The 22551-nt window shown below is 35.5% G+C and overlaps 1 protein-coding gene across 17 annotated transcripts in view; it reads left to right on the forward strand.

The window, feature by feature from the left end:
* The window catches only part of FOXP2 (forkhead box P2), a 420375-nt gene that overhangs the window by 301990 nt on the left and 95834 nt on the right, over window positions 1-22551 (forward strand). The window lies entirely within an intron of this gene.

Genomic DNA, 22551 nt, shown 5'->3' on the forward strand with positions numbered 1-22551 from the left:
ATACCAGGAAATATTGCCATGCATGGGATGGATGGACTGCTTTTTATATTCTGAACTGTAGGAGTCTTCAAGTGCTACAGAGAAGTTTCTTTGCCTTGCTTGAGCAGCTGGAAGACTTTGCCCCCCTGCAAGCCCTCCCAGCGCAGCTGACGTGCACCTTCATGATGGCTCCTCTTTAGGCTGTGTGAGCGGTTCCTTTGCGGTGCTGGGAGGTGTAGGTTTCCTTGAGCCACTTCTCCAGGCTCTTGCAACAGGTTGGATCAGGCTGATTCTCGTACCAGCTGGCTCATTGCCCAGGAAAGCTTGTGAAGAGCTGAGAGGGGATGTGTGAATGGTTCCCCACTCAGTGTGCGGCTCTATTAAAGGGTCTGCTCCCAGACAGGGCCCTAATTATGCCAGTTTAGGATCACACCACTCAAGCAAGGCTCTCCTGGTACTCTTGAATTTGAAAAACACATGAGTGTGCATTGATTTAGAAATTACCAAAGCGGAAAAAGCAACCGAACAAAATATTATGTGAATGCTCTGGATGGGTGTAGATTTTTAAAAATCTGGATAGTTTACTATTAAGGAAAGTCTTTTTCTTTTCAGAAGGTTTTTCATTTCATTAGGCAATTATAAAATTCAAGGAAATTTTCTAGCAAAACTAAAGTTCTCTGACTAAATAATGAAGAATCTTTGGTCAATAGAAACAAGTGCACCTTTCCACGTGAAAATCCAGTCTCCCTCCAGGGCCATTCAAGACATTCTTTGTGCAGATTACTTCTCATACTTTTTTTTTTTTTCAGATTAATTTTACTTTGTGAATTCAGTACTTGTATCAAATTTGTCTAATCATTAGACATTATTTTGTAGTCTGAGTGTTAGCTGTCCCATTGCTTTAACAAGCAGGGGGACTTTACTAGGGGTATGAGGAGCAGACTAATGAGGAATCTGAATGTATGCCAAGGTCAACGTAGGTGTTAATTTTAGTTTAGCTTCACTTGGACTGTATACATGTAAAGTTGAATTGAAAACTGTTCAAATTATCTGGACAAACATATTGCACTGTAATGCTACAGAAAAAAAAAAGCATGTGAACTGCTGAAAAAGCAATGACACAGTGGAGTGGAAAAGCACATCAGCCCATGCTGTTGGGGAAGGGGGTTGTCCAGGAATTGCTGCTTTGGTGTTCTAGGTCTTTTTATGCCTTCTTATGCTTCAATACAGTTTTCTTGAAACAGACAGATGAGGGTGTTATGAAGTAGAATTAATGGTGAAAAATTTACTAAACATTACTTCAGTGCTTTACTACTTGATTATATGAAGCTTTGAAAAGCAATTGTGCAATAATAATACGTACAAAGGTAACTGTATGGTGTGCCAACAACATCAATATGTTTCAAGGATCTTACTGAGAACCTGCAGCATAAATGAAGAATGAAATTTTCCTCCAAGTGTTCACAGTAAATTCATTTATTCAAGAAATATGCTTTCAGATGGATAGAAAGGACAGCCTACACGGTGTTGAGGAAAACCAATACAGTAATCCAACATATCAGAAAAAAATATCCAAATCAATGCTATACTCGTAGAACAAGTAATTTCCAGATTGATGCAGCTATAATTTAGTTCACAGATAGCTATGGGTTTCATGCTTAAGAATAATCAAATTACCACACTAAAGAAAAGTATCTCCCAATACAAGATACAGTATAGCGTGAATTCATTCACAAAACAGTGTTTGTGTCTGTTTCAAGACCAATTTAGGATACCATGGAAAACCTCAGTTTGGGGGCATAGTATCTGAAGTGGAAATAATAATGCAAATCCAGGGACAAATGGTGATTGATGTTTGCATATTCAAAAAAAATGTCTTGATTAGAAATGGTTGAATCCATATTCTGGATAAGGAAGAAAAAAACGTCCATAAAACTTTCCATAACAATAAGGGTCATGTATTTCAACCATGGAAAAGAAAATACAAGAATAGGATGCACAAGAGGGCTGGGCTGTTCTACAAAATATTAATAGATATCTTTCAAGAATGTAATTTAGAAAGTAAATTCTAATAAATTTTTGAAAGTACAGCAAAGTATAAGGTCATGTGTTTAAGAACTTAGAAGCATTTCTTCCTTAAGCTTATGTCCATCACTTAAAATGAGAGAAGCTCAATATATGGGTTTTGTATCACTGTGAAGGACCAGTGATATGATATAGGTGACAACAAAGAACGTGAAATCTTACAGAAATTTAAAAAGATGTTTCCTATAAAAAACTGGAAAATATTAATGCCATTTTTAAAAGGTATATTTGAGACCTCATCTGGAATAGTAGGAAATGTGCAATCCATCTAATTTCTAGTGCCTTGTTAGTATATTAGAAACACATGCTCTGTGTGGGTTCTGTTGAAGTACTCAGAGTTCTAGTACTGATGCTCTGAATTGCCATGAAGTGAAGGTATCTCACTGTTTTGTCTATGGCTGGTAGCTTAGCACATTTGCTATAAACCTGCAGTTAGTTTGTGTAAATTCTATATACATTTTAATGATATGCAAGTCCAAGAAGATTTCATTCAGACTAAATACATAGGCTGAAAGGCTGTGATTGCTCTATGCAGTTTGGGTCAAAAATCAAACTTTAGGAAGGAAGAGGCATCTTTTATACTTTTGAAGTGCAGCTTTAAACATGAGAACAAGTAGCTAAGCTAAGCACGAATGAGCTATGGGAAAGAAAGCTTTTCACTTTGAAGAAGACTTTCATGACATGGATTACAGTAATAAAAATATTGAAGACTCATAAAGTCTCCTCTAGTCCTGTGATGTTGTGGGTTTTTAGGTTTTGCTTAAAAAGAAAGGTAGGGAGTCATTGTAACCAAATAGAAAAATTTTAGGGAACAGAATAGTATACTGAGTTTTCAATAAGAACATTACACCAAATCAACAGATTCATTTTTAAAGGATTTTAATACCGTCTTAAAATTATACTGTGTACACGAAAACCTTAAAGGACATGACAATTGATTATTTTTTCAGAAGTCAACTTTATTTTCTGTATATTTATGGCCTGTTTCTTGAACAGAAAATGCTGAAGACTAGATAATAACTGGCATTTAGTAAAATACAGATGACATCCTAAATTCACAACATCTCATCTATTTGAATTCATTTTCAGTATATGGCCGTTTTGGATACTTTAATTCTCATTTGTTAGATTACAGAACAAGATAGTAATTTCTATGAAAATAATCTAAGTAGCTGTAGCTTTCACATCATGTTGTATAGTCTGGATTTTTTCAAGCTGTTAGGTACAAAAATGAATTGACTTCGTAATTATCAGTAAGACACAGAAGAAATACCACTGAATTAATAAATATGGACATTTTTAATTGGAAGACATTCGCTCTGAAATTAATTTGCGTTTCTCTTCAACAAATATGCTGAAATGAGGCAGATTTTTTTTTTAAACCAAATATGTAAAGTTTTTTTTTCCTTCCAAAAACAACCACTTCCATAATTTTTAGAGTACTTATAGTGTTGAGATGATTGTCTCATGGTACCTGAAAATAAAGTCAATTAGTCTAACAGTCCACTTATGAGATCATTATTATTGCAACCATTTTAGGGCCTGGAATATAATATGACCCAACAAGTCTCAAAGCCAGGATTAAGAGAGGGGTGTTTTTCCACATTAAGAAAAGTCACACTAATTTAGCATCTTGCAAAATAGTTTAGTCTGGGAGAACGTTTGTTTTGGGTGGGAATACTTGTATAGAGTTATTTGAGGGAGTATTTAATCATCATAATTTGGCTGGGGTAGTACAGTTTATATTGTAATACTCCAGCCATACCTCTAGAAACAAATAATTATAACTTTGTGTATGATTCTTTAGATTGTTAGTTAACAAACATAGGTGCTATTGTATCAGACTTAGTCTTTGTAATTAATAATGTCCTAAAATACATCCAGAGATGATACTGTATAAATAGCTGTTAAGAATGATTTCCTAACCCTCTTAGGTTTCAGTGACATTGTCAAGGTAAATTGAAATAGTAAATCCTGCTAGTTGTTGTTTACAATGCTTGGACTGTCAATATGAAATATTTGTTGGATTTTTTCTTATTTATTGAATCTTTTTATTTTGATTTTCACGTCATTACATATCAACTTTCTTAGTGTTATTATTAATTATTAATTTAAAATGTGATTTACATAAGAAAGGTATCCTTTATAGAATCATAATTAGTGTGTTTTGTCTCCTAGAGAAGAAACAAAGAGGAACCGTTGTTTTTGATGGGTACTGGTCTAGACACTTGACTTGACTAGCTGTCCACGATCAAAAAACCTTTATTTTTTAATCTTAAAATGCATTAGACTCCATCCTAAATATTGATCTCATTGTTAGGGTGAAACTTCTATTTTTCCTACTTTTCATACTTTATTATTCTTACTGTTGTAGTTACAAAAGCTTTTTGTTGTAGATTTTGGTCTTCTTGTATTAATAGTTGTAGAAAATTACAATGTGAATCTCCAGAGAGCATTCTGGCAATGCTAACAGAGTGCAAGGAGGGAAGAAGAACTGCAGAGACACACAGAGATGTGCATCATTGACATACCCATTGGAATGGGGCTGAACAGCAGGCAGCAAGTTTATACTCATACATCTTTGAGTGTATTTCATGCCCAACTGTGCAAGCATAAGGTATAGGTATACATTATTTATACTTTTCAGGGAATACCAAAATCCATTGGCTCGAGTTTTGAATAGTAGTGGGTAAAGGAGAAGGAGATATGATCTGTGCAGGTCCCAAGGTGCCCCTGCTCTTTTATTATTCCTCCAGTTCTTCTAGTCCATCTTTGTGTTTTCTGACGGTGTTTTCTGGTTGCCTTTTAGCTACAGTTACAAGTGCTGAGAGTTCACAGGATCTAATTGTTCTCTTGAAGTTTTAAGGAGTAAAAGAGATTAAATTAAGCTAAAAGCATGATTTAGGTCTTCAAGCAATATATAACCAAGCTTCAGAACTCTGTGTTGCAAGGTGTTGTGGATGCCAAACACTTTGGCTGAAAAATCAAGTGTACAAATTAGTGAAAGAAAAATCCTTCTGTACAAACATAAATTCCTCATTTTCATAGCTTCTAAATACCAAAATGCTGGGATGTAGGGAGTAGCCTGGGAAAATGTCACTATGTCAGTTGTGGTGGAAAGATGAGATTAATCTGAATAAGCTCAAGGGAAATAGTTGGGTCCTCAAGCAATTTTAAGATACCTAGAAACTTTGTAATGCTACAGAGTCAATCAGATACTCAGCATGTGTTAGGATCTGAAAGTGATCCAAAAGGGACCTTCCAAAAGGGAAAGGATGTACCTGGGTTGCATTGGAAGCAGCTGTCTGGCTCTTCCATGAGTCTGTAGCTGTGTTATTACTTTGACCATGCAAGCAACGAAGCCCAGATCTTGAGATTCCTGGTTACATATACATGACTGCAATGCTTCTCCTGTTGTATAGGAAAAGGTTCTTCGATTTGCATTCAGATAAGCTACAGTTGATAAAAGAGAGAAAATGTGGCCGCCTTCTGTAGAAGTGAGGGGAGCATTTAAAAACAATTCAACACCACTTTTAAAGTTAGTGCCATTCTTTCGATATATCAATCACCTACCATTAATTTGGTGAAAACAACTGTGAAATACAGTGTTAGGTATAAAGGCTAATTCTAATTTTAATGTGGGATATAGCCCACATACAATCTTATATAAAATGCTACTATGCAAGTAGGCCAAATGAAAGTCTAAATTATTGACTGTCCTGTTCTGAAATAAGATACATTGCAATGTTGTAGAAAGTTAAGTAAATCTGAGCTAAAAGAACATGACAGGGAACAACATAGTTGCAGAACACAGACTTGGCTTGAGAGAATATTTTAGTGTAAAAAGCTTTACAAAAACAAATCACAGCATAAATATATTATAGTTCTCAAAATCAGTGAATCGTAGTAGAAATAATAGTCATAATTAGTTTAGGTTTAGGAAAACCTGAGGTTCTTTCTAACCAATACAATTAATAGCTTATGGGTTGCAAAGTGTTTGTTGGTCATGGTTATCTGCCAGAAACGAAGATACTCACTCAGACAATTATGCATTTGAAATTCTGTAATTAGTTTTTATACTCAATCCAGTGATTTATATACTTGTTGTTGTATGCAAAATGTAGTTCTCCCTAATATTAAAGAGTTTTTTTCTTTAAATTTGAAGTAAATTTTCATGAAATTACAATAAGGAATTACAGAAATTGAGTAGACATTTTCAGACTTCCTTATCATGAGGTAAAAGAGAACAATCTCACAACATGCAATTAGCAGTGCAAACCCCTGCAGCCCAAGGCAGTCAATAAAAGCAAGACCTTCCCCAGGGGTTGCTGGCACACTGCCTGCCTGGGAGATGCTACGTTGGCTCAACCAGTATCGTATCCAGTAGCACTGGACAGTCATAATATGGTATTTGAGGCTGATGTTATACCTCAGAACTTTATCTGTAAGTCACTGTAGATTGTTATGTTCAGTATATTGTTTCCTTCGTCCAGATACTCAATATCTTTCCAGCAGCTTACTGAGGTGCCAGTAGTTGCACATGATTAAGGTGTATGAGGCTACTTTTCGGTGAGAACTTGACAATAAGATTTCCTACAACAGCAGCAGTATGAGTTATTTTCTTTTCTGAAGACCGATGAGTGTTTTAGAGGCTGTTGCCTCATTGCTGGGTGCCTTGCCTAGAAGATGGATATTTGGTTCTCTCTGGGTGTCATCCCAGGACAGGAGACTAGATAAGAAATGAAGGACTAAGACACTTTAAAATCTTGAATATTTATATCAATATGCAGTTGAGGCTTTTTTGTTGTAGTTAAGATACTTTGTGTGTTTCTGGGTATACTGTTTTGCTAATTAAAATATCAGGAAAACCTTTTAAAACTGATTATTCAGTGTAAAACATCCATATGTTTGATCTCACTGAGAACAACTGTGTCCCCTTTGATTTTCTTCTGATTCTGGCAAAAACAGTAAAGAAGTTTTACTAAGAAGTGGTGGAAATTAAAAAATATTTGGGCTTTCCTTTTTCCTAAGACCACTATCTATGTTTCCACTCTCTGAGAGATAAAGAGAGGAAAAACTACTTGATAAGGTTACAATAAAATAGCTCACCTTAAGTGTAAGACATATATGAAAGCTTAGGGTATGATCTTCCTCCTTGTGGGCAACTTAGGATTTACATCTCTCACATTGAGGCCAATTTTGGATAAAAGATTGTGGTAATTTTTCTGTTGATCAAATCTCCCTAGTGTAGACGTCCATCCCTCTCTTCCTTTGATAAGAGTGTTTATCATTCTGAACAAATATGGAGGAACTGAAGACCTCATCAGGAAGAATGGCTGCTTTCATAACTCCAGTGCAAAAATGTGTGTACGCAAACTCTGAAGCAATTGCTTTCAAACATGAGTTTTAAAATGATGATGCAACTTCTACATTTGGAATGAGGATGTGTGAACAAATTGATGTATGTATCATGTTTTTTAATCTAACATTAAAAGATTCTAGATATGTTGGACATGTTATCCAGCTTCTGCATGTTATTCTATTGGTAGAATTATTTTGAAATACATTTGATGAGATCTTTGTCTCTTATTACATATATATATTTTTAAGAAGAAGAACCTTGGTTCCTAGTAATGTTTAACATCAGCAGGTGTTTTGGTTTCAAACCCGGGTGTTATGGATGTACTAACCTTGATTTAACATGCATGAACTCCTTAATTTTGTGCTTTCTTTTCTGTAAGTTTATGTTTCATTGTGTTGCATGGTATCTAGAGGTATATGTATTAGTTGAAATGTCTGTCTGGTTGGATAGGACTACAGCAAGCAGTGTACCGCTTGCACTTTTATGTGCTACATCAGCACAGAGAGATTGAGAGTCATTTGACTCAACTTCAGGGATGTTTCGTAGTGTGCTTTATACCGTGGGCAGCAAAGGCTGATACAATATCTCATCCAGTCAACCTATAAAATAATGTTAAAATACAGAATTTGGTGGGGTTTTTTGGGGTTTGTTTTTGTGTTTGTGGGTTTTTTTGTTAGTTTGGTTTGGTTTGGTTTGTTTGGTTTCTAGGCTGGAGAGGCTAAATATTTGGTTGACGAAAGGAATAGAAAGCAATTTCCCAGTCTGGACTCTGCTAAGTGACCTGCCAGGGCATGCCAGACATCTCTATCAAAGCAAACAATCCCCAGAAGTTATGTAGGGTGGCCACTGCTTAACATTGCAGAATTATTTACATCTTTTACAAAATCTTTTTTTGGTAGTAGAGAAGAATAATAGATAACAATTAAGTTAAATATACACATTTTTAATATAGAAAATTCTCCAAATAATTTGGCTTATTCTTTGCTCATTTTAATTTCTAATGACAGCTTACAGGGGTCCTACATCATCTCCAGGCTGGCTGTCATTTTTCTCTGCTACAATTCCTGATTTTCATTACAGTTAAAATCCCCACTTGTTTGTGCTGTTAGGCAAGAACTGGAAAAGCAGTGTCAACTCTGGTTGATGTGACAGCTTCAGGCTGATACCATGCTCTTCACTACACTGAAAGTATCATCAGCAAGTACAATATTGTCTCTGTTTTCTCTTTTTCGCTAGCCACCAGAGAAGCTGATATTCCATTTTATGAAGATACTGCAACTGGACAATGTCCAGTGTCAGAGTGGCCGTGGGATTGTTCAAACCTGGCCCTCCAATTTACAACTGGACTTAATTTCAGTGATAAGCATCTAGGTATAATACAGTATTTGACCATGGGTCCCAGGCCGAAAGAATATAAAATCCTCAATCTTTGTTACGAAGCACAGAAGTGCCTCCTCTGCTTCCAGTAAAACCATCAATTTAGTGGTCATAGACAACACCCTAGATGTTAGCACACAGGCTCTGTAATGGGTTGTTAGTTTTCTTGTGGAGGCTATGGAAAGAGCTTTGGGCTCCATGTTTGTGCTTCTGATTATTCACTTAGTAAGAATTTTACATTACCATTAGAATTTAGCATTTTGTATTTGGCATTATTGTTCACAATCATCACTGTATCAGGCATGTGTGATGAGTTCGGTTATTTCCCACATGTGCTGCCTTTCCCTCATCCTTCAGTTTGAATGAGGTTAATGTTACAGAATGGGGGCTAATGACAGTCAGAATGCACAGGGAAAGTCAGTATCTTAAATTACTCGATTATTACATGTTTGTATATCAAAAAAGGAGCAACATACCTGTAGGAAGAATGTTTCATTACTGTGAACTGTCATTTTGAATTACTCAGTCATCTGTTGTTTTGTTTTTCCTTTTACGCTGCTGGTACAAAACATGAAGTTTTCTAAAAAGTAGAAAGGACTGAATTTGAAATAAAATGAAGTGATGACCATTCAGACTTACTTTGCTAAGAGCATAAGAATTTCATTGGCAGATTTCTTGTATTGTGTGTTGACTGTACATGTTTTTAACATACTTCACAGGAAGTGTATCTAGTGTGATAAGCTGTGAAATGTAGAGTTTCTATGCGTTGTTTATCTAGTCATGGAAATGAAATGCTCATTCTAACAGGAAACAAAGTCAAACCAAAACATTTTTAAAAAGCATTTTAACCTCTGTATTGTCCAACCCAAAAGTTTATTTTTCTGGGTTCATGTAAATTCAAAACAAACATGCAAACAGAGTGAAACAAAAACTTGATGAGAAGGGTTAGTGTGTTTACATGACTTGCTGTGTATTCAGATTATGTGATGTGATTTGTGCTGCACCTGCTTCAAATTAAGAACAGGTGTAGAAGGCAGATTATGCAAATACTCATATTAATGTAATTGTCAAATTGGTGTGTTTATCATTGTGCCTTTAAAGAGTACACCATACTCTTATTTTACATGTAAATTAGCTTTATTCTTGAGAGCTACTATTGGATAAAGAGCTTATAAATGAGAAATTTCTAGCATATGCTGAAACATGTCTAAAATGTGACATTTTCTTGTGTAGCAATCTATTTTTATTTTTGTATCTGCTTTGTGTTCTTTAGAAAAATGTAACTATGATGCAGTTTTAAAATCTAACTCTTTGGTCTGATAAACGCATATTTCTTTTTAATTTCTTTTTCTTTTTTTTTGTTTCTTTTTTTTTTTTTTTTCATTCTTGTAACCCATTAGTAGTACAACTTTTGATCTCCTTCAACCATTTACTGTATATTTACAAACCTTCATGGACTTTATGCCTTGTTTGCTTTAAATCTTGCAGAAGTACACATTGGAGGGAAAATGTGTTTGTTTAAAATTGATTTTTTACTTCCTAAGACATACTCTATTTAAACAATCATCTGAGTTAAATATATCTTTTTAAACATTATTTACCTCATGTTGCTAGTATGCATATATTTATTAATGATTGGCTGAGCTTTGTGATATTTGTAGATCAGAGACATGTGGTATCAAAGAATGTCCAAAGTCATAAAAAAAAATACGGGAACTTTTTATTTTCCTCAATTCTAAGAATTATTGATTAATATGGACCTAGTGAACAAAAGTTGTCCAGTATAAAAAAAAATCACAGAGCACTCTGATTCTGTGTTTTAGTGTCTTATCTTACTTACATCTTTTGCACATGAACTTACATCTTTTGCACATGACCTTGGTTAATAATAATATAAATCTGTTAAAAGAAAATGCTAGATACTAGTTTTTTATAAGTATACATATGTATGCATATATATATATATCTCAATGACGTAGGCCGAGTATTTGAACTGAGCTTTATGCATTGTGTGGGATGCTTTGTGCTGGGAATCTGGGACAGAGAGTTGGGAAAATCCCCGCTCCTTAGGAAGCACCAGCTGCCAACAGCCCTGCTACAGGGCAGACAGGTTTAAAACAAGGTCCTTCTGCTTTTCTGCTTCCTACGGCCATGGCATAGGCAGGCTGTACTATTTGTTTTCAAGAACTAAAAGCAAATCCTAGTTTGTTTTTTGGTATGTTCCAGGAAAAAAGTAAAAACTATCGTTGTTGGGTTTAGTGTAGCACCAAACAGCATCAAATTTATTCCTGTTCTTTATCCTCAAAACTCAAACTGGTAACTCCATGAGAACAACCTAAAAGGTGTGAGCAGGAGGTTTAAAGAAAGCAGCTGTTAATTCATTATTTTTCTTTAAATCACCCTTCAAGAAGGAAGAGGAACAGCTTTATTTTTAAGATGTAGCTTCATCCTTTAGCAAATTATTTAAGATTGTATTGATTTCCATGGTGCTTATCTTAACAGATAAGTGTTTGCTTTACAGCCTGCTAGCTACCTGTACAATCTTTCACTCAGTTATTAGTACACTCTTAATGGAAAAAAGACTATTTAATAAAGAAAAGATTGGCAGGGACTTCATGATATAAGATGGAGATGATAAAGCTTTTATTTAGGTTTAGCCTGACTGGATCACTTTACAGTGCAACCATCAACCAGATAAAGCTTCAATCTCTTTTCCTAATCAATTTGAATTATATGCATCATTTCAGTAGGATGTTATTGTGGGGTTAATTATATTTGCATTTAGAAAAGTTTTTACTTCCACTTGACTAGTTGTCATCAGAGATGTTTGCATGCAGAAATGTCAGTCAAAGCTACACAATATAGATACCTTCCAGTATCATTTAGAACTCACCACAGTTATGCTTGCTGTGTCAGCAATAAATTAGATGCAACATGGGCATTGTTGCACAAAGAACATCCATGTATTGGAGAACTGTATGATTCTGTCACCTTTTTCAGCACTGCTTCAAAACAGCCAGGAATCTGGCCCAAGCTATCTTGGCTCTATTAAATTTCTCACAGACTTCTATGGGAATTCTTTGGAGGATAAGGTGGGGGGGGGAAGGGCTGCTGAAAAATGAGCAGATAAGAGCAAAAAAAAGAACAAAAAAATGCCTTCCAAACACCGTTAACACTGATCCCTTTTTAACACATTTTGTCCTGGGTAACTGCCACTTACTTGCAGTTATTTCTTAATTACTTTGTCATTGTTTTGGACTAGGTGATTACTTTTACATTATTTTGTTGTGTAGGGCTCTTCTGACCACGAGCTTTGGAAAATAATTAAGAAATTTGAACAGATGAGCTTTTAATAAGTCCTTTTTTACTTATTCAGGGAATGCGATAGTATTTATCCTCCAGTGTCTTGGTCTTCTTCCACAAGATGTTCCAGAGGTGGCTGGATTCCAACCATACTCATGCCTTTGCACACTACTTGTTGCCTGAGCTTCTGGGTACGCACTGGAGTATCCGACCTCACTTCTGCTCTTATTGGAGGAGTTTATTCAGTTATTAAAATAGGACAGGCAAAATTATTGCATATTAATGTCCCTGTTCTGTCTATAAGGCCAACTGTGAACTTGATGTTTAATATATTGATTTCAAATAAAAGGATTTTTTAAACTTTAAATAAATATTTCAAAACAAACAAACAAAAACACACAAAAAACCCACTTCAATAGTACTTACAATGTTTAATATTTCCACATTTAATGCAGTGTTTGTATGTGGAGTACCAGCCATTTCCTGTGCCACACAGCAAATCAGGCAGGTAAACAGGGCTGGATCTGAGCATGTTTGCTCTCATTTATGCTATGGTAGTCCCCTAAGTCAGGACAGTTGCTGTTTACATGCACAGGCCTTGATATATGTTTTCTCTTGGATAGAAACTTTGAGAAGTGGAGGAGGTTTTGACTTTTGAGATTGGCATTAGCTAGAGACAGGGCATAGGCTGAGGTGCACAGATACTGGTACTTGCATCAACTTCTCTATTGACATTTGATTAGTCTTACTCACACGGGCAGGATTAAATCAGTCACTGAGCTGGAGTCAGGAAGAATCTGATGCCCAGCTTAGGTTGGCAAGGGTGTTTTGGAGTCTTGTGTTCAGTAGAAAAAGTCAATCCACTCATGTAACCTAAAAATACTGCTGAAAGGATTCTCTGATGCTACTGAGAACAATTTAGAGATTAGTACATCCTTTGATTACTCTCGCACTTTCCTTGTGGTACATCATAGCTGTGGTCCTTGATGAGAGTCTACAAGTTGTAATAGTGTCTTAGGAAATGTGAAATGGATGTTTTATGGACCCTCCTGCAGTACGGCTTTATTGCCTTTAATTAGGGAACTAGACCCCACGACGTAGCATCGATCTAACATTCCTAAAGGGGAATTAAATTTTGAATGCCTGAAAAATGAACTGTAGGCATATATAATTGACTAAAATTAAAACAGAAGATGTAGTGCAAAGTCAGACAACTTACTATGTACTTTTTATTGATCATTCATTATGCCTCATGGAAGTCTGCTGATTAGAAGATACACAGCATGCATCCATATCCGTAGATACATATGAACAGATTTTATTTCTTTCTGGAATTACAACATAGGTGACATCGCTTTTCTTAGTGTTTATTTTCTTCAGTAACTCCAAAAATAAGATTAATTGATTTGGTTGTGTGGGAGATGCTATTTTCATTCAGTTCAAGGCTTTTCCTGTGCCTTTTCCATCAAGATCTCCACTCTGTGTCTTATTAAGGGATCACTGTCTTGTCATCCTTTTATCTTCTTCTGATAGAGATACTTGAATTACTACTCTTTTTCAGTAAAGGAGAAAAAAAGATTTAAACAAGAAAGCTATCTCTGCCAGAGCTCAGGTCTCAGTCACCCCAGGCATTAGTCAGCAAAAGAGCTTGTATAGCAAAAGACTGTTGTCCATCTTCTCTTCTCAGCTTAACTGTAGGAGCTCTAAAGTAAGAAATTTGAAGTTGTTATTACAAATCAATGTGTTATGCAACTTCATCTACGAATCACTGTCTAAACTGAACGGTCTATTGTGTTATATCGTAATGAATGCTACAGCACGAAATGTTGCTATTTTGGGAACTTCAAAGTTGTGTGTACAATCACAGGTTTCTTCTTTGCAAGGTACTTTTTCTAAAGAAAGCTTTTGCCTTTTTTTTTTTTTAAATTCAGAAGTCTAATTTTAGGGTCAGACTTTCAGCTGAGTTGAGCACCCAGGACTCCATTGACGTCAGTGTGAGCTGCAGCTGCGCAACACCTCTACAAATGACACTTTTAAGTGTTTAGGAAAATGTGGAGCTTCCAAATAGTCTAAACAAAAGATATTTTTCTGCACAGACTCAATCAGATTTTGTTCTTATTATCAGTCATTGTTTGTCTTCCTAGATGAACAGTTAAGATGACTTTTTTCCATTTATGTGGTATACTGTGAATTAAATAACAATTTTTGAGAATGCTGCCGGATACTTTGCCAAATCATTCTAAAACTGTGTGGCGTGTTTTGATTTTAAGCAAAGTTACAGCTGCAGAGCTGTAAAGCAGTCAGTTTTCCTTATTATGACTAGTTCTACAACTTGTACTGTTTTAAATTGCCTGCAATTAGCATATTTCAACCTTATTTTTAGGTTTAAATTGCAGTGTGAGAGTGTACTCTCCTCTTAGCTAATTAGTGCTATCAAGGAACAGTAGGTTACCTCATTAGTACCATGTGCATTTAATTAAAGAAGAGAAAATTGGAGTTAACCTCATAGTTAATATTTTCACAGAGTGCTACAATGCCAACACCTTCAATTGGAGTCACACCCCTGTGTATCTAATTATGCACTGGTGCCAAATAAGGTTAGCAAGGATACCACCATGCTGTTGACAAAATAATTTAGATGGAAATCTGTTTGCTCGTTTCCAATATGAAATTTCAGTTAGAACAGATTATTTTTATTTTCATATGTCAGAGTCGCAAGATATTTTTATCATCCTACTACCTTCTCTCTTATGCTTGCACCCAAACCTGGGAAAGTATAAGAACCCGCGAGACACTTAATCTCAGAGAAGTGGTCAATGATCCTCATCCTTAACTTCTGGATATCGTACCAACCTGGATATAACCATTTTCTTCAGGATACCAGTCGCCTGCTGTCGAAACCAGTAGTTGTATTGCACCCATGGAAATAATTACACACAGAAAGGACCAGATTACCGATACCTTCGCTTTGTAAATGTGCTGAGTATTTTATGTCTTGCTTTGTTTTTAGATTTTTTTTTCCACCACGCATGCAGAAAGTGGAGGAATTTTTCTTCATATACTTCTAGAAGTCATGATCTAATATGGAGAAAAGTGCCTTCAGCTCCTTTAGGTTTCATTGAAGTTGAAAGATGCTTATTTTTTCCAATCTAGGCACTAATTTGTGTCTGCTTAGCTCCAGAACAGGGTGGGTTTTTTGTTGTTTGTTTGTTTGTGTGGTGTTATTATTTTGTTTCATTTTGTTTTTTACTGTATAGCATATGATGTATTTAAAAGCAATTAAAAAAAAAAAAGGAAAAAATATTTTTTTTTGTGATTAATCTGCTGAACCTACCAGTTCCAGTAACTATATGATTTTAACCTCTGTGGGTGATTTTGTGTTCCCAATTTGAACTGGAATGGCAGCATGGTGTGATAGATACTTCCTTCTCTCACAGGATCCATGTAGCATTGATTTAATAAGCTCTTGAAATAGACTTAATTTTAAACACATTAATGTTCCCCTTACTGGAGTAAAAAGGACCTAAGTTTGTCCTGGAATGTTTTGTCAAATAAAGATCATCTCACTTTTCACTTTCCTAGAGCTGAATGGAACAGAACTCACACAGTCAGGTACTCTCTAAGTGGATTTATCTTCTGAGTTTTGTTATCCAATGCTACTAATATGACAAACAGTTTTGAGCAAGCCAGTTATAATCTCTGTGGCTCAGTTTTCCCATCTGTAAAATGGAAATGCCTACACTTCATGCATGAACGTGATTTGAGTGCAAATTAATTACTTTTTGCACAATACCTGAGCACAATACTGCTTTGTACAAGAGTATATTGGTGCCAAATCAACTTGTGTGAAGTATATTTAATGGTTGGATCTGTGAGATCATAATTGAATCCCTAAAGGAGGCGTGATTGTTTTTTGTTTTGGTTGTTTTTTGGTTTTGGGGTTTTTTTAATGTGTTTACAGAAATCTCTATACTAAATCAAGTAATTTCTTGTCTGCTTTTTTCAGATTACTTTGCTTAGGTGCCTGTAATGGCCCATGGGTGCTTTAAGTAGTCACTTTACAAGCTTACTTATAACCAACCACTTTCAATTTTATTTTACATCAAAGTAGGAAAGAGGTTCTGGAGCACAAATGAGGAGCAGCTGAGGCAACTGCAGCTGTTTCACTTGGAGAACAGGAGGCTGAAGGGAGATTATCGCTGTCTTCTACAACTACCTGAAAGGAGGTTGTAGCATGGAGGGTGTTGTTCTCCCGAGTAGCAAGTGATAGGATGAGATGAAATGGCCTCAAGTTGTGCCAGGGGAGGTTTCTATTGGATATTAGGAAAAAATTCTTCACAGAAAGGATTGTCAGGCATTGGAACAGGCTGCCCAGGGAAGTGGTGGAGTCACCATCCCTGGAGGTGTTTAAAAGACGTATAGATGAGGCTCTTAGAGACATGATATAGTGCTAGATTTAGGTTATGGTTGGACTTGATGATCTTGAAGATCTCTTCCAAATCTACTGGGACCGAATGGCAGGGTGGAACTCTGAAATCAGTCGGTTTGACAATTGGATGAAATTTCCATGTGAAAATAACTGACCTCAGTATTAACTTAGCTAACTAGTACTTGTGTTTTATATACAGCTGCTAGGAAAATGTGGAATTATAGAATAGGTCCATTTATCATTTTTTTTCTTTTCTAAATAGAATTTTTTTTTTTTTTTTTAATGATACCCTCTTGAAACTCAAAGATGCATTGAAAAGAAATGAAGCAACTTTGTTTTCTAAGTTAGGACCTGCAAGGGAGGCTTCAGATTACAAAAGAGGAAAAAAAATGTAGAAATAAAAGAAGAATGAGTTTTCAGTTCTCCATATGTATTTGAAGAAAACTATGTGAAAGCATGCAATCTAGGCAAGTCTGTGGCCTGCCTTGAACCTCTTTCTTTATGTAATGTGAGGTGAAACAGGGTCTGGTTTCATTTGTGCTGGGGAAAATCTGCAGCTCAAATTACAGGCCTTGGTGGTATCATCATCATCTCTGAGAGATCTCACCCGGCTCTATCAAGAATAACCAAGTAATAAAGAGGAGGTCTACAAGATGAATAGGCAATGACTTGAGTTTGGTTTTCATTTAGTTCTACTGAGTTTCAGCAAATCTAGTGGCTGGGAATTCTTATAAGCATCCATACAAATACATAAAGCAGAGATCAAACTAATGACAGAATCAAAGAATAGTTAAGATTGGAAGGGACCTCTGGAGAACATCTAGTCCAACCCAATGAGGATGTAATTTTACATACTCATTTCCAAAGCCTGGATCTGTGTAAAAAGGCATCTTAAGCAGAACTTTTAACTGGACAACTTTTCAGATAATCCAGATGATTTATTTTAGCATCTTTCGTGCACTGCTACCACTGTTTGGTGTCCCCTGTCTGTGAAAATATTATAGGTTAATCATCACCCTTAAGTGAAAAAAAAGATACTTCTTTGAGCAGATTTTCTATATGTAATGCCATTTCTTATAAATTCATTGTCTAATATTGCTATTAATTAAAATTAGTTGCTACATTCTTTAAGTTGTTGTCTAGCCTTGCAATCCTTTGAATGTTTTCAGTGCTTTGTAAGGAACACAACAGTAGGCCTACACTTTTCTGTTTTTTTTTCATTCCTATAGCTGCTGTTATTCAAATTTGAGTTTTGGTCTTGTGGTATTACAGGAAATACATTATTTATTTTACTTGGCCTAGTCACTTGGCACAGTTTGAACTAACAGAATATAAAGTAAACAGCTTGGGTTTTTCCATGGAAAATGTCTGATAAGCAGGGCGAAAACATTTAGGATTCAGTCAATATTCTTCATTGCTGTATTAAAGAGATGAGAAGAGGTATTACAAGATAAAAATAACACAAACTATATATTTATATAAAACATACTAAACTATATGTCGGCTTGGAAGGTACATGTGATTTAGCTGTAAAATTATTTTTTCTTCTATGTGTTTTGTTCTGCCTCCCTGTGTCTCTACAGAGCTGGGGATGTTTCTTCCTCTTTAATTTTCTTTGCTGTATTAATTTTCTTAAAAGCAAAAATGTTTTTTTATTTTTGTTTCTTACTTTTTTTTAAGTCACTCTGCACTTCTACAAAATTTAATTTACAATTGCATAAAGGAAATTACTGTAGTTTAGGCAGCCAAGCATTTCAGCAGATCCCTAGAAATGTACAAAGAAATGAATGATTATCAGTACTGAATTGTGGATTAAGAGGATCATACTACACAGAGTACTGTCTAAAAGTAGCAATTTAATAGAAAATGTGGATGTTCCAGTGAAGAATGTCTCTGAGGTTAAAGATAGCATTTAAATACAGAAGAGGTTTTGGAGGTTTTTTTGCTTATTATTTGGTAAAAGGTTTGCCTAGGGATGTTTGTCGCATTAGTATTTTTGTTGAATGTTACAAGCAGCTTCATTAGGAGTTTTGGAGACATCCTTTCTTAAGTACAGTTTTGTCAATTTTATTTTAAAGGGAAATTCCAATACAGAAGGAAAATTTTCGTTATCCAGTGCAGAAAATGCATTGAAAAATTACACTAACTTCTTTCAATGTGTAGGTCTCAAATCACAAATAAGCTGTAATTCAGGAAATGCCGTTTTGTATATTTAAAGAAAAGGTTTTAAAAATCACAGAGTAATAGAGATTTCTGAGATTCTGGAATGCGTTCTTCATACAGAGTCCCTTGTGCCTTTTTCCCCCTACGAAACAGCCCTGCTTTTGAGTCTGGCAGCGAGGAGAGCGGCTTCTTTGAAGCCTGCAACTAAAGTGAGTTGCAGTATGGCATGAAGAGAGACACTTTTCAACATCTTGTAATATGTGTGCTCTTGTCCTGTAAACTTAGGTAATACTTTTGCAGAAGACCCTCAAGCAAACCTTTTACTGGACAGAATCAGCACAGATTTTCTATAATTTTGCCTTTTTAAACACAGGGAAGGCCTAGTCCATTATTTCAAGTGTCGGCTCTGTGTTAGCTCGTGGTATATCCCAGTTATGAAAATGAGGATAGAATATCACACTGTGCATAAGATTTTTTCAGTATTTTGTTTTATGTCAGTGAAGTATTTGAGAATAGTTGCCCTGAAAAGCCAGCTCCAGCACAGACTACAGCAATGAACAATTCAATGGAGTGCTTTTCCAGAGGCGTTCTCCTTCCCGCTGCAAATAAATTGATCGTCACTTGATGGCAAAGTGATTTCTTTTCTCTCAAACTGCACTTTATTGTCAGTAACGTAATTTCTATCAAGAAAGCTGTTTCATCTGTTTATAACACCTGAAGGTTATGTCTATATCCAATAGGAAAAAATCTTTACTGTTTTGGTCTTTCATATACATCTACATCACTTTGATTATTAAAGCCTTAGCTAAAAATATCTTTCTCTAAATCATGGTGAGGTTTTACTGCTCATTTGTTAATTTTTTTCCTTCCTTCCAAATTGTGAAATATGGCTGAATATCTGCTGAATTAGTTTTGTGTTGTTTTTTGTTCTTTTTCTTTTGATCTCTGTGGAAACTAATGTACAAATAGCAGTTGATTAAGGAGGAGCATTTATTATGTTATTGATATAGGAGATATCTATATGCAGCCTGGGACATTCCTGTAGACTACCTGCTGCCTATTCTCACATACGTTAACCTTTTTTCTTCACTTAACATTATCAACTATAAACAAGAATCTTGTAAGCCTCTAAGGAACATCGCAGCATATAATAAGGCGTTTCATTTTAAACTAAAACTACAGAATAACATATAAACACATATACATACGCACACGCAAGCGTATTCTGTATCCTATTTAGCTATATACTGGGCAGTTTTAGCAGTATCTGAGCAGTTCCCCAAGTTTTTTGGCTCACACTAGAGCAGCACTGGGGGTTCCCAGATGGGGGACGGCCCTGGAACCATACAGGGCGGCGCCAGCACGAGCAGGTGCCGGGACCAAGGTGTCTGACTAAATCCTCGCAGGTACAAACTCAGCAACTGAGCCACACACCTTAGTGTTAGCAATCATATAAGGTGAATTAAGAAAGCACAAATACTGTCCAATATGTAGTAAAAAGAGCAAATGGAACTTGGCTGTTCTAAGGTTTAAAAATATTGATAATGAGTTTTATGTTTCAAAAAAAATAAATAAGTAATTTTTAATATAATGTTGATTTTGATGAACATTCCATTTCATCTGCTGTTAATTTTTATAGCTATTCTGGATGAAACTCAACAGTTTGTTTTGTTTCAATAGAAGATGAATCAGTTGCTTATGTATCATTTTAAGTGATTAAACATAACAATGTGTACCCTTTACTCAGTTAATATTCAGTTTTATGTTTATTTAAAAGCATGGTCTTTAACAGGTTGGCAACTAATACAATACACATAGGAGAATCTGTTGAGGCACTTTGATGGGAGTTTTATTGTTCTGTCTCCATTTATTTTCGAAAGGGTTCCTCATAGAGTTAAGGCGGATGGTATATTTAAGTGGTACTAGACTGTAAACGTAAGTAGTTTTCTAATAGCTGCTTTAAAATGCCAGGTAAAACAGTCAAATGTTTTAATTACAAAGTAAGTGTTGATTGTTACAATAAAATAGTATCTAATAACTTCCTTGAATGGCCTAGACCTACAATTCCTTTTTGTTAAGTTATGCTCCTTTGTACTAATCAAGGATCTTATCATTTAAGTTCAAAACATAATGGTAAAGTTGCCAAATAATGCTAAATTATTTTATGGATCACATATTCTTTAATATCTTCAGCACCTATTTTAATTCCTCAAAATTAAATTGGTTTTTAAGTTTAGACAGAAAGCATAGAATCAACAGCTTAGTATTGAATCTTCCTTTCTAGCATTGTGCTTTTGCTCATTCTTGGAATGCTGTTTGAGTTTTTATGTACAATTTACTTTGAAATTAGCTCTGCTTTTCTATAGAGACACATCTTATATTAACTCTTTCCTTAACACTGTCATCAACTTTATCATGGGCTTGATTGAGTCTTGAGTTACCATTTGGTCTTTTTTGTTCCCTGGGACCCAGTTTCACCATTACTAGGCAAATCTTTTTGACTGTCTTTTTGCAGTCGCAAAAAAAAAAAAACATAGACAAATATCTAACAAAATGTGACAGAATTTCTTCTTATGTTTCCCACATTTCATTTTAGCTGTATTAGAATAGCTTTGGTGTAGTCCTAGGTAATGTCAAGCAAATACAGTAGTTGATGTTAGAGCAGTTGTGTATACTTTAAATGTCATCAGGTGGCAAAACAGCAGATACACTTTGCCCTAGACTGTGCAAAAGAAGTGTGATTGAGTTCCCGATCGTAACAGTTTCTGTATTTCTCAACCACTAAGCGGAACGCTAATTATCTATTTAAATACACGTTTACACTGAAGTGAGAGTTGTTAGGTTGCACTGAATACCTTGCCAGCTCCATAAACCCAATACTATCCATCAGTAACTGTTTTGGGGACCTTTAAATGGTGTTTCTTGTAGACAGTGTTGGTAAAAGAACTCTCTTCTGGAATTGCAAAAGGGAACTTTAGCTTCAAGGATCACTGACAGCTTCTGTTGTCTGCTGAGAAACTAACACTTCAATACTGAGCAGTCGGCAAGAACAAAACTCCGACTTCTTTCATGCATAATCTGTACATAAATTGTAATTGAAGGTGACTTCTCATAGCAAGTGTCTACGGGCAGACTCTTGGATGCACCAGGTTCACTCACTTTTTATCAGTCACCTCTTGGGCTGAGCTGACAGTGCCACTAATAGCAACAGATTTTGTCAACTGTACTATTCTATTGGATTTTTTTTTATTTTCAAAAAACTTAAATGCCTTCTGCCATGTAAGGGGAATTGACACAAAAAGTGATATGAAAAAATAAAATTGATTTTGTGAGAGAACCTGACAAATCTGATAAAAAGTTCACACTTGAAGCGACTGCTTTCTTTCATTGACTCCTTTTGCTCAGCCATTTACTTCTTCATCCCCTTAACCAGTTTGTGAACTCAGTAGGTATGCCATTCCAAATGACTGTAGGGAGTTTCTCCAATTCTGTCCTCCACTTTCTCACTCTTCCTTTTATCCTTCTAATTCCTCCTTTGCCATTTTCTTCAGAGAGTCTTTATTGTAATTAATCTAAATGAGACACTTAATCATCATCTTTGTGATTTGTTCTCAGTTTCCTCAATTAAAAAACAAACAAACAAACAAAACCAGATTAAACTCATCCAGTCTTCCTGATACTAACCTGTGGTTGCTTAGACAACAACTTAAAGACCAACAGGAATAATCTTTCCTCTATCAGCCCCTTTCTCCATCACTGTCAACTGTATCAGCCTGTTGATTGTCTCAGGCTTGGAATGTAAACAGCATCTTAAATTTGGGTGTCTTTCCTATTCCTCACATCCATACTAAGG

This window comes from Patagioenas fasciata, chromosome 1 (genome assembly GCF_037038585.1).
Source record: "Patagioenas fasciata isolate bPatFas1 chromosome 1, bPatFas1.hap1, whole genome shotgun sequence".
NCBI lineage: Eukaryota > Metazoa > Chordata > Aves > Columbiformes > Columbidae > Patagioenas > Patagioenas fasciata.